Raw genomic sequence first — 12902 nt, forward strand, 5'->3', positions numbered from 1 at the left:
GCCTGTGGATGGAAAACACCTTGCTGGCATTGCAGGAAACAAAGGAAAAGTTGGTGCTATCATGCTGGAGAGGACGTAGCTCCATTCCTGACTTCCCTGCATCTTCTGTGCTGTCCATCATCACTCTCCTGTCAGTTATATTATCTCCTGCGTGCAGCCGTGCAAACATGCAGCATAACATGTACAAATATCTGGTCACAAAAGGCTCAGCAAGAGCTCTGACCAAATAAAATCCCCTAAACAGACAGTGAGTTCAGATATTGTCCTTTTAAATCTCCTTTGAAAGTTTGAATTTTCCCCCCCTCTTTTATGTAAATCTGTTCTACCTACACCACCCAAATGCCACGAAGTCTTAGGACAGTAAATACCCCTGCAGCACAATCAAATTGTAGTTCAGAAAGGATTGTTCAGCTTCTCCAAGCCACAGTCTCGCCCTTTAAAATGAAGGACATGCTTCTGTAAAGCTCTCCTTCTTTTCGAGACCTTTGTTTTCAGCACGTTTTCAGCTGTATCACCTTTGCCAGTGATGGTATCATAGCTTCTTAAGTTCAGCAAGGACACTTAGCCCAGGGAGACATTAAAGTGATGTCTTAAAACTTCAAAAAGTGTTTTGCCATTGAGTTGATATTAAAGAAACATCTTCAGAAGGTGATATGAAGCAATTTGCTGTAAGTTATCCAATGTATTGGCTAGGACACAAATAAAATACCTGCTCCTTCTTGCCAAAGGAAGACAGTCAAGCTGTTTTTGTGTGCATGTCTCGGCCCAGTCAGTCAATCTGTCAATCTGTCAAGGGTTTCTCCTCTGAGCTTTGAACCCACTGGGTAATTTAACCTGTCGTTGATGAGGTGGAAGAAGTCCCAAAGCTACTGTGTTCCTATAAATTTCATGAAAACAGGCAGCCAAGCAGAGCAGAGGGTTCTCATTAGTGTTCATAAGCCCATCTTTTATTAGACATCAATGAACTCATGGGGGTAGGGACACTGGAAGAGGGTTTACACATTCGGCTGCCCATGAAGCAACTTGTTTCTGTGTGTGAGCTCTGATACCCTGTCAAGAGGCCTCCTATAGTAACAGCTTCTTGGTTTTAACAGGATGTCAGACAGATTTCTTAGCTCCTTTCTGCTAATTTCAACAATGCTTCACATGGCAGAAACGTCAGCCTGCTAGTTGCATTTCCCTTCCCTCCTCAGCCAAAGCCACCAGGGAGAGTTTCTGCACGATGTTTAACAAGTAGCTCAACATCAGAGGTGGCTGCTTTTCAGTGAGGAGTACCTGAAGGAAACAAGAAAAACAGTACAGTCTTTTGAAATTTTTCTGTCTATTATCACAAAAAGTAATACTCAAAAATAAACAGGTATCTGTTACTCAATCATATAATCAGGTTGTCCAAACAGACCTCAGAATTAAGAAAGGTGTGTGAACATATCTTAATTTCATTTAACGTTGTTCAGACTGACTCAATTCCTCTTCTAAATCCTTTTGCATTAGTAGTGGGGTTTTCTTTTCCTTTGTTCTGCAGAATAAAGAAATCTGGGCTGTTGCTTAAAGCATATAGCAAAACAGGAAAACTCTCTGAAGCAGACCTCAAAAGCTCTAGATGTGTGGCAGTGCATGTAGCAACAGGAGAGATAATACTTCAGCTTTAGTTAGAAAACCCCTGTGCTTTCCTGGGCTGATGTCAAATTTCTGGCCATTACCCAAGCATACCTGTGGACAGAGGTATGTGAATGGAAGTGTTCACAGTATAGAGTTTATGTGCTACAGACAAACTAAGGGATTTTGTCTCTAACAAAGATTTTTGAAGTAGATTTCATATAACTTGGCGAAAAAAAGTGCAAGGAATAAATGGCATTAAAATATATATTATATATATATAAAAAAAATTAAAAAAACACCTTTTTTTTTGCAAGAATAGCATTGAACAACAACTGGAATATACCCCCAGCTGGTATCAGTCATATGGAAACCTATGTTTCAAAGAAAAACAACTTAAAATTAGCATCATGTCAGAGTTACCGCTTTTCATGAGCACCAGAAAATTTTCTATCCTATTATATCTGTAGATCAAATTATTTTGCATGTGTACTTATATTGTTTGTTCTCATTGTAGCATTCTGTATAAAAGAAAAGTCAGTTTAATTCCCCCTTTCAAAGAAAATCACACTAATTTGAATATGAGGATTGCATATAATTAGGTATTCTGTGGGCTGTGTGTGCTCATGCATTGTTCAGGTCCTATGCCCTTTCAAGAGTTTTTAAAAGTCACTGGTAATTTTACAGAAAAATTATTTGGTTTATTTTCAATTTGTCAGACTATTGGAATTTTTTTCTTAGACTTCATTTCTATATTCTTTTTGCTGGAAGTACAATACCTTATTTTCTTTCTTTCTTATGTTTTTTATTTATTTTGGTTTTGGCTTTCTTCCTTTCTTTCCTTCTTTCACCTGCCTGCATGCCTGCCTCTCTCTTAGGTAATATCACCATCATTTCTAGAAGCTATAACAAGCAGGCAAAAGAACAGGACCAGCCTTTCTTCTTTTTAAATGGTGGTGACTAAGCAGTAACTCCACATAAGTTCTTAAAAGTCAGTTTGATTTACTGCGGGGTACATTAGAGCAACCTCTGGTATACATTATCCTGCCAGAGAAGTTGTTTATATGTATGGAAGACCAATAGGATGAAGCTGAAAAAAAAGCTGTTTTCTGTCCCTCCTGAATGAATGGAAGCAGAAAACAAGAGAGGAGAAGAGACAGGGAGGAGGACACAATTCCACCAGGAGGGCATTTCTGCTTGCAAGAATTCTGCACAGTGTTCTCATCTGATGTGGACCACCCTCTGTAAATGTGGATGTGTGCCAAGTGAGGAACCAGATTAGAGAGAGCAGCTTGACAGCAGGAGTTGTTGCCAACATGGTCTTATGTAGAAGCTGAAATTTATTTTCTGAAGGTAGGTCCTTCTCTGTGACCATTATTCACCCCAGCCCTTACAATGTAATTTTTTTGGCCCTAATAATATTATATTCCTCACATGAAATATCAACTAGGAATCACATGAGCAATGTCTCTCTCAAGTATCTCTAGTACTTCCTGACTTCCCAAAGCAACAAGTCAAAAGGAGGACAGAGGTTTGCAGAGTTAGCTAAGCCTTTTGATTCCTTTAAGCTCAGCCTCTGTGTGGGCAGAATTACCTGGGAGCAATCTCCCAGCCAAGCAGGATCAGATCATACCCTTTGCCAGGTAGCAGCACAGCCAGCACAAAGGGAAATCACCTTTGCGCTCAGCTGATGTTAAGACAATAATATTACTTGTCTTGTTCTATGATATGCCATGAGGGTAATGTCCACCACTATCTCTTTCCACCACCATTAATGTCCTCCCCTGTGAGATGTTCTGTGGTAAAGGGACAGAATTGTAAATGTGTCTGGGCCCATACAGCACATGAAGCCCCTGTGCCATCCAGTACCTGGTAGAACTCTTTGATATAATGGGGTCAGGGAGCAGAAAGAGCTTGGGCCTTAGTAGTTTTGTAGACCTCCTTTAGACATTTCATGCAAGTTCTTCTTCCCAGTTCCCAATCTAACAGTGAGTCTTCGAACACACCACTGAGCCAGGAAACCAGGGGTAACACCACAGCAACTACATTCCCTCAGGCCATGCTTGGCTGTACTTGTTCTGACATTGGATTGAGCACATCATATTTTAGTGGGAATACTTATTTCCCAAGCCTAAATTATCCTTAGTGTTTTTGAGACTAGATTTTTTACAGGTCAGGCTTTAGTATGGTCTTAAGCCTCCAATAAATTTTATTCAGATTGCCTGAAAAACTTTCAATAGTTCTTATTTTTCACTCCTGGGAGTATTCCTGCAGAAGTAGTTTGTTCTCCAACCCAAGTGCTGAAGTCCTGGCTTGCAACCCCAGACCCTACATACTCCTCCATGTTGATCTATGTCCTGGTTTGGAGTAAATTAGGGAAGAACCTCCAAAAGGAGTCCCCTAAACCAAACCTCCACCACCCCTTCCCCCCCCAGCCCTGGGTTCGGGAAGGAAAATACCTCGGAGGAAAGTGGAAAAACCGGTTTATTGACAAAAATACACTCCCCAACACCGAATAGTGGGAAAATGGGTTACTGTGATGAGGAGGGTGCTGACGCGTCTCTGTCTGGCCCGGGTCTTCTCCAACTTCTCAGGTCAGGTCAGGTCCGGAGCCGGTTCAAACCTTGGGGGGGGGGGGGGGGGGGGGGGGGGGAGAAAGGAAGGAGGGAAAAAAAACAAACAGAAGCAGCGGGGGAAAGAAAAAACGGCGGCAGGGGCAGCCAGAGAGCAGAGCGAAGCAAAGCGAAGCGAAGCAGGCAAAATCAGCCGAGCCAGCTGAAGCAAGAGCCGAAAGCAGCCAAGAAGCAAAAAGGAGGCAGGAACTGCAGGCTCCCGCCCAAGAGGGCGGGATTCAGCTGCGAGACATAACAACATATCCAAGATATGGGATGGATATATGGGATAGGAGGCAGCTCAACCCAGAACAATCTATAATAGTTATCTTTGCAATTGAAGGCTGTATTCATTACCAGATCTCCTGCTTTGTTAAGGATGAAATTCCGCTGGGACTTGGAAAAAATTCTTTTACTCACTTGGCTTTTGTTGTGTTTGCTTAGACTTACTCGTAAGGTTTGGAATCAGTGAGCACTTTGAATATGGGATGGGCAACATTCCTTGATTTGGATAGCATTTTGTCTTCTGGTGATGTAAGAAATGAATTAGATAAAAAAATTCTGGAGTTATCTAACCTAGTGAGAATTGTTATTTCCTTATTTTTGTATGTAAAATGCATAGTTGTCTCCCTCCTCTAAATTGCTCAATTTCTGTATTTCACATTGAAAAATGTTTCATCTGTGTGGGCAGAGGATTTGTCTCTTTTGCGCAGATCAGGCTTTCATTTTAATATTCTTTTTAATTCTTCTCATGGGCAAGGATGGAAAACAAACTTGAAGGTCACACCTGACACCCAGTACAGATCATGTTAACACTACTGTGGCTATCAGTAAAACTGCAAAGTTTTACAGAATGTCTGGGTGCACACATGCCTGTTGGATTTGAAAGGACAATCCTGGATAATTTTGATTTTGTTATTGATAAAATGCAATAAACTATTCTTACTGAAGTGGAACCCTCTCAACTGTCAGAGAAGTTGCTAGTACAGACCTTGCTTAGGATTAATATGTGTGTGTGTGAGTGTGTGTATCAAGGTGAATAATAATAACCACTTTAGTCAGGTGTTCTTTTCAATCCTTTCCTTTATGTCAGCTGTAGGTTTTAATATTTTTCTCCCTTCAGGGGATATTTAAGACTGTTAGCTAAAAAGAAGTAAAGCAAATGCAAAACCAAATATTACTTGAAAACAGCATTCATTCCCAGTGGGTTGCTGTGCATGGAATTTACCTAGCTTTTCTGTGTGTCTTCAATTATTATTATTTTGTAGAATTTAAACAGGGACATTTGCTTCGAGAAAAATAATATCAAAGATGATCCTCTGGCTCTGCTGTTCATAAGAAATGTCTTTATCCTCATTTCCTCTGAGGGGGAAATAAGGGTATGAGAGCCACTGAGTTTGGTTTAATCTGGATCCACAGACTGAATACTTTCTCCTTCTCTTCTCCAGTACTCATTTGCCTTCTTCCCTTCTCACACACTCGTCTACTGCAATACATAACAAAAGCTCATTAAAAGTGTGACTCTGGGCTTCAAGCCACACTCATCCTTGAACCCAGCTTAATCATGCTGAGGAAACATCATCAAGATTGTGTATTTCGATTTCTGGAGGTTTTCTTCCCTTTACATGCCCAAGACCAATTTCTTTTTGTTTTAAACAAAACAGCTACTATATAGCTGTTTTTCAACAAAGTAAATTCCAGTTTTTTCCTCTGTGGTTCATCAGAAGTTGCATGCCAGATCTGAAACTGTCAACCGGACACAAAGCCAATTAGCAAAACAGAGAGTGCTGGTCCACATATGATTGCTGACTAGAGGGTTAACATTTGGTGAATGCTCTACAAGAAGAATGTTTGTTTCACCCCCTCCCCAAATAAATTTTACTCTTTCAAGTATTGGAATTAACCAGTCTAAGAGAGAGGCATTAGACAATGAAACAGCTTTCTGAAGAAATCCTCATTGTTCAAGACTTTTAAAAATTGGCTGGACAATGAATTGTTTGAATATAGGGATTCATTTTGCTCCATCCAGGGAGCAGAGTGAGCATGTGGGATAGAAGAATTAATAAGTCTTTTCTGTTGCTAATTGCTGTAATTCTGAGAAAGAAAATGGAATGAGAGCATCGCAGCAAGAGAGCCAATAGGCCCCAGGATGGGAGGGGTTAACACTTGTCATTCTTAATCGTACACTTACAGTCTTGTGACAGAGGACTGCGCAGGGTACAAACACAGCTCACCCAAATCCATTTTCCCCACCGGCACCATCTCTTCGTGACTTACTGTGTTAATTAGCTCGCCTGCGCCGTTCCACAGCGGAGCTGAACGTGTAGTGATGGCCACCTGGGGGAGAGGGGCTGCTGTGCCCAGCGCCAGCGACTTTGCTGCTCCGCACAAGAGTGGCTTTCAACGAGGCAGTTTTCCAGTCACACCCAAGGGAGTAGAGTCTGTGCAGTGGCAAACAGGAGGGTCCTCCCATCCCCTTTGGTCTTCTGAGACTGTTCTTGGGTCGTGCTGGTCTCCACTGGAGCCTGGGGAGCTGCAGTCCAGTCCTGGAATTTGCCCCGCACCCACCTGCGCTCTGGTTCCCCAGAGACCAGCTTCAGACTGATAAGCTACAGGCCTTGAGGAGGGGAGATTGTTTCTTTGGTTTTAAAGTAAGACTAATGTCATGAAAATCAGTGTTTCCTCATTAAAACAGAAATAAAATGTCCTTCCCTCTCCCCATCACAGTTATCCAAAAAAAAAAAAAAAAAAAAAAAAAAAAAAAAAAAAAGAATTTCAGGCTCAACCAAACTGAGTCCTATCCTTAGGAGGGAGGATGTGTCAGCTTAGTACAGGAATAAGTGTGGCTCAAGGGAAGGAGTGTCCCAGCCAGAGGATTGAAAGTTGTTATACAAATTAATGTGGTAATTACAGTATCATCTGGAGAAAGCAACTGTGACTGTGTCCCTGTTCTGCTAAGTACTGTAACTACTGTAATCGAAGAGAAGTCCTGGCATGGTTATAATCTCAGCAGACACTCAAAAGAATAAAAAAAGGGGGTCCTTTATTACTGTGTCATAGATAAGAAGCCAAGACCCAAAGAAATTTTAAAAGCATTATAATCACCAAGTCACCATCACCTCTGGTGTCATTTTGGCTATACTATGTACAAGACTAAATTGAAATACTTGACAGGGGAAAGAGAGAGCCACAAAGGCTAAGAGTCAAAGCCACTTTTATTTAAAAATGAAAATTTCTTCCAAATTACTTTTTCTTTAACGTTTGCTAATAATGACTGAAAAGGATAAGAAAAGCTCTTCCTTCTTCACTTATCCTTTGTTTTGGAGAAAAGGGATCTTATCTTGAATTCCAGAAGAATGAATTGATAGAAAGGATCCTTTCTAAATACAAACTCAAATCCTAATGGAAAAAAAAATGGGACTAAGAACAGATATACAAAATCAAATATTTTGGTTAATGAAATAGGCCTTTCTTAGGCCCAGATGTGCCCCTCCAAAACCTCTGCCTAACAGTAATTTGAAGAAGGTCACATAAAGAGGCTTAGCAGAGTAGCCTTGTTAAAACTCTGTTTTAACTAAGGAAATAATGTCAATAAGGTATCAAATGAGCAGTCATAAACACGTGTCAGCAGCAAGACAAAAAATGTAAGTATGTGAAAAAGGGGAGGATCAAAAGCAACTTCTGCTCATGCCAAAACAACCCTATTACAAACAAAAAGAACATTAGCCAGAGATTATTAAAAACTAGTCTATTGTTCAGTAATAGCAAACATTTCACACCTCACAAAGCAGAGGCAATAAATCCCATTGATTCCTCTGAGACAGTTCACAATTAAATACTGATTTGCAAATAAATAAATAAATAAAGGCAGAATTCATTGTGGCACCTTGCACCGCCAAATCAAAGCAATTGGAATGGAATTGAGAATAATTACCAGATGTGTTTCTTTGGTCTCAAAACTGCATCCATTATTTACAACTACCAGTGATGTTCCTTATTTATTCCTCCTGCTGGTCTAATGACTATTGCCATTCAGCGTTCTTTTATTTAATCATCAACATCCAAAAAAAGAAGTATCTTTTTTTCTCTCTGGTTTGTTTTTATATTTTTGTTTTGTTTTTTGGCAGCAGCAGGAAGGGAGAATTTTTGTAAACCCCAACAACAGCAAATTGCTCTGGAGCAATGCTTTTTTTTTTTTGTTTTGTTTTGTTTTTTTTCAGATTGGCCTGTAATATAATTATGTGCATTGCTTTCAATTTATTGGACTTTTACAGATGTGCATACCAAATGGATATTTCTTTAACTCCTGGAGTAAAGAATATTTGTTTTCTACTTGCCTATTTCTCATCTTTTCTATGGAGGTTATTTCTGGATGGAAATTGACTGGTGGTCATAAGCATTAAGAGAGTCTGAAGCTCCCCCAGGGAGCCCAGTGCAGTCATAAAGCTGAAGTACATATAGCCATGCACACACAGAAAGAAAAGTGTTTGCAGGTAAAGAGACTCCAGGGACATTAATTTTCTTTTTTCTTTATTCTTTTGTTTGTTCCAAACCTATTTGCAGGCAAGGTGCTTTCCAGGCTCATTCTAGGTAAGGACAAGGGGAAAATATTCCTTGATGAATGAAGAATTTATAGATAGACATTAGGAGACAATTAAATAATCCGGCCCTTCATATGCTATGTCCATAACAGGCAATTTCATGAGTATCCACACACTTTTTCTAGGATGAATTTGCATGGATATATCTATTGAGATAGAGAAGGATTTTTGAAAAAATAAGTGAAGTTTTACTGAATTGTGTCAGCTGTAAGCTGTACTAGAAAACACCCATCTTCCATTGTCATCTTATAATTTGCAGAGGTAAAACTTTTGGGACACCTCTTTTCCCTCCCCAGTTTACAGACTGAATATTATTTCTTTAATTTTTTCTCTCATTTTGACTGTTCAGAATGGGTCTTATTGATTATATCGGGGTTGCTATACTTTCAGGCCCTTATACACACTTCAAGAAATTAATATTTTAAATGAAGAGCTTTTATCACTGTTACTCATCTTCAGGGAACTCCAGAGGAGAAGGAGTTCCTGGTAGGTCTGGCTTCACAGAGACAGTCAACAAACACACACAAGTAAAACCTTTTTTTCCCTCCTTTTCAAATGGAATCTGGCATGTTCTCTCCACTCCAGTCACTGCACTTCCACTATAAGGCAAGTATGACCACAACATCCCTGTTAAAGTGTTCACCCTGTATCACGGTAAAAGGATTAGAGTAAACTGAAAACCAGAAGATACTGGGGAAAGCCACTAGGTAGCAGAAAATAATGGTACTTCTGCCACTTGCAGTTTTCTTCCAGGAACATTCAACATGAAAAGAGTATGAAATTTTGTAGGGATTACTGAAGGCATTACAGAAAAGCTGATATTTGAGCAGTATTTCTACATCCCTACTAGTTTTCAAATTCTTTGCAACAGGATGTCTGAAGAGCCAAAGGTGCAGACCACAGGATCCATGCCCTTTGGTGGTCTGTTACACATCTAAAATGTTATGGAAGCTGGGCAGTCCCTCTCTAAGAAATGCACAGCAAATTGCAGCATACACACACCCCCACACACAGAGATTCCTGAATGGCTGAAAATCTCCTGTCAGTTGGGAAATCTTAGTGAAGACAGAACTCACTGCTCCTTATTCTGTGCCTTTAATCTTCCGTTTTGCTCATTCTGCTCTTTAATCATCAGACAACTCCTGACAGTAATTGTGGATGTCCCTGAATAGCTCAGTAATAAATGTATCCTGAACAAACATGCCTTTCAGACTCTATTTAGCCTAGAGTATCAAGTTTATGACCTCATGAAAGAGAATCTTTCTTAAGTTTTCTAAACAACTCTCAAAGTTAATCTCTATCTGTTCTAATCATTAACTATTTTTTGCCATTTCCCTCAAGAATTAGGAATAGCATCCTGCAAATTACATTGGTCCCAAACTTTGGACCACAGACATAATCTCTGTGTCCAAGTCTTAATAACTGCATTGGATTCTGCCACTTCAAGTCTGTCTTTTGGGAAGGCCAGTAGCAACAAAACAATATTGCAGGATATTGTTAATAGAAGTACACTTCTCCCCTTAAAGATTGCTTTTGTAGGAGCATGGCGGACAAGCTTTTTTTCTGTATTCACCTTTGAACACACTACATCTGCTGTGAGAGTTTCACAGAGTAAAGAAGTGGAGTTGGAGAGGGGTTTCTTTCATTGTTAATTATTTGTGCTTCTGGTCTAGTGACCCAAACTATATTTAGCTCCCCATCAAAACCAAAACCTGAAAATTAAATGGACTGGAATGGAAAGGTGGTCTCTGTGTCAGTCTCTGGACTCTGTTTCACAAGATGCAATCCTCCTCGATTTCCAAAACCAATTTTCTCCCATCATCTTATGAAGGTAGAGGTCATCCTGTGAAATGTGATAGCTCACCAGTTTTTATAAAAGAATATGCCCTTCCTCATGAAAGCAGGGTTCATTAAATCATGCAACTGATCAGATTGCTGAAGCCTTGATTGGCTGGCAGCCAGCTTGAAAAAATCCATGGGGAAGAGGCACATGGCACCATCCAAATAGGCTGGACCTGAACTAGGATATTTTAATCACACTGCTTTAGAGAGGAAAGAGGGCAGTATGGGAGCTTTATCAACTTTTAGGGTCAACAGGAGATGGGAAATAATCACCCAGCCACATCTGAGTTCCACATTTAGCATTTATTCCCAGGCACCACTTTGCCACTAATCAGAGTTCAAAAATAATTCACAACCTACCTCTGCCCTTGTTGCACGCTTCTTTCCACATTATCCTTACAGAAGCTGGCAAAAAGCTGTTTGGAGCTGGTTCCAGAATGCAGCTGCTTCTGGAGCAGGGCATAGCAACAATGAGCAACACTTCCTACAGGACAGAAAACCCAGTAAGTTTTCAGAGCAGGTCTAAGACAAACTTCAGGCAAATGATGCCCTGGACTAGCAGACTAGCAGATAGGACAAAAAATCCTTGTGTGTGATGGGTAGAACAGGGAAAAGTGTGCAGGAACAAGTGAGATTAGGAAGATATAGCTTATGTTCAAGCTAGACATCAGGGTTAGATGTCCCAAATGTCAGATGACTTAGAGTGAGTGTTATCTTGACTTATAGGGCTAATTTTTTTCCACAGATTTCATGTGGAGTGAAAATGGACTGGAATTAAGCAACACTCTAATTTCTTTTTCAAGGTGTTCAAATAAAATTCAGGGCCATAACTAATGACTCAAAGACTAGTCAGGTCTGAATAAAGAACCAAGAGGCTATCTGTCTGGGATTTGCAAGGTATGCATAGCCTGCACCTTAGGGTGAAGATAGTATAAGAAGTGCACCAGTTTTCATCTCAGCTGTCTGGGGCTCTGAGACAAAATATGCTGGGGATTTTCTTCATATCAGCCAAGAAGGTGGGAGTTGGCAGAGCATCCTCAATTGAATCACCCATTCCTCAGGCTTGAGAGTTTTGCATAGTTCAGATGAACAGCCAGTCTTCTGGCTTTAGCCCAAACACTATGTTTTGTCGGGAAACTGCTACATAAACTATTAATGCTTTGGGGGGTTGCCTCTGCTAGGAGACATTTTCCATTGATTTTGTGAAAAATGGATACATGCAGATCCTCTGTTCACTTTCAGACTTATAACTTGAAAATACAGATGGTATTATCAGCTGGTATCTATAAGCAACCAATTATTTTACATTCATCCATTTTTACAAGAGGGAAACTGAGGCACAGAAAGATTTAGACAAAGGTATAGGACTGAAAGACAAGAATCTCTGATGGCTGATAAGAGCTGCCAAAGGGTTCTCTTGAACTAAGATGAAAACTGCAAATTCAGGGTAGCTGACTTTTCATTCATGGGACCTGGCACATCCCTACCCTAGGTTGTGGCATTCAAAGGCCAAATGCCTTGCTCACCAACTGCTGCCTGAGGTTTCCAGCTCTTTGGAAAATATTGATATTGATTGTAGAAAACAAGTGTTAATCTAGAGAGATAGACAAACACACATAAATAAAGTGCATTTGAGTTTAAAGAAAAAAGTTAGCGTCGTGCCATTGAACTATTGACAGGGCTGTCACAAATATCATCTTGTCTCAGTGTAAATAAACAATCTTAGTGCTGTTATTTTAGAATAAAAGGCCAGAATAAGTTCTCTATTGACTTTCTAATATTCACTCAAGAGTTGGAAGAAGAAAATTAAAGATAATAAAGTAAAAGTGCAAACCATAAAAGTGGAGACAGCTGGTGCATAGTAAACTGCAAATCTGAGTCCTCTTCAGTTCAGGAAACCAATTGTGCTACTCAGTAAAGGTGAGAGGCAGAGATAAGTTGAGCTTGCCAGTGAATTGTCTTCTATATTTGGAAGGATGATGACTGCAGGGTGATACAATCTTAGTCTGCACTGATTCAAAGACTGGTGCTCATGTCCTACACTTTGTGCATGCACGTGAGGGCTGGGTGCTGTTCCTGAGCCCTGCCATGTTCGTTTGAAGTTGACCTGCTCTTGGGTAGCTTATCCAATCCACTGGGCAACAGTGATAGTGTAAACTGGTAATGGCATCTTAACTCTGTTCAGTGACAGGAATATTTATAACTCCCTACAACAGAATCAGGTATGATCCCAATCCCTCTGCATCTGCCT

General features: G+C 40.2%; 1 protein-coding gene across 1 annotated transcript in view; it reads left to right on the plus strand.

Annotated features, from left to right (window-relative positions):
• CELF4 (CUGBP Elav-like family member 4) overlaps nt 1-12902 on the plus strand; it is a 702240-nt gene that overhangs the window by 411612 nt on the left and 277726 nt on the right. The gene's annotated exons all lie outside the window — the stretch shown is intronic.

This window comes from Sylvia atricapilla, chromosome Z (assembly GCF_009819655.1).
Source record: "Sylvia atricapilla isolate bSylAtr1 chromosome Z, bSylAtr1.pri, whole genome shotgun sequence".
NCBI classification, from domain to species: domain Eukaryota; kingdom Metazoa; phylum Chordata; class Aves; order Passeriformes; family Sylviidae; genus Sylvia; species Sylvia atricapilla.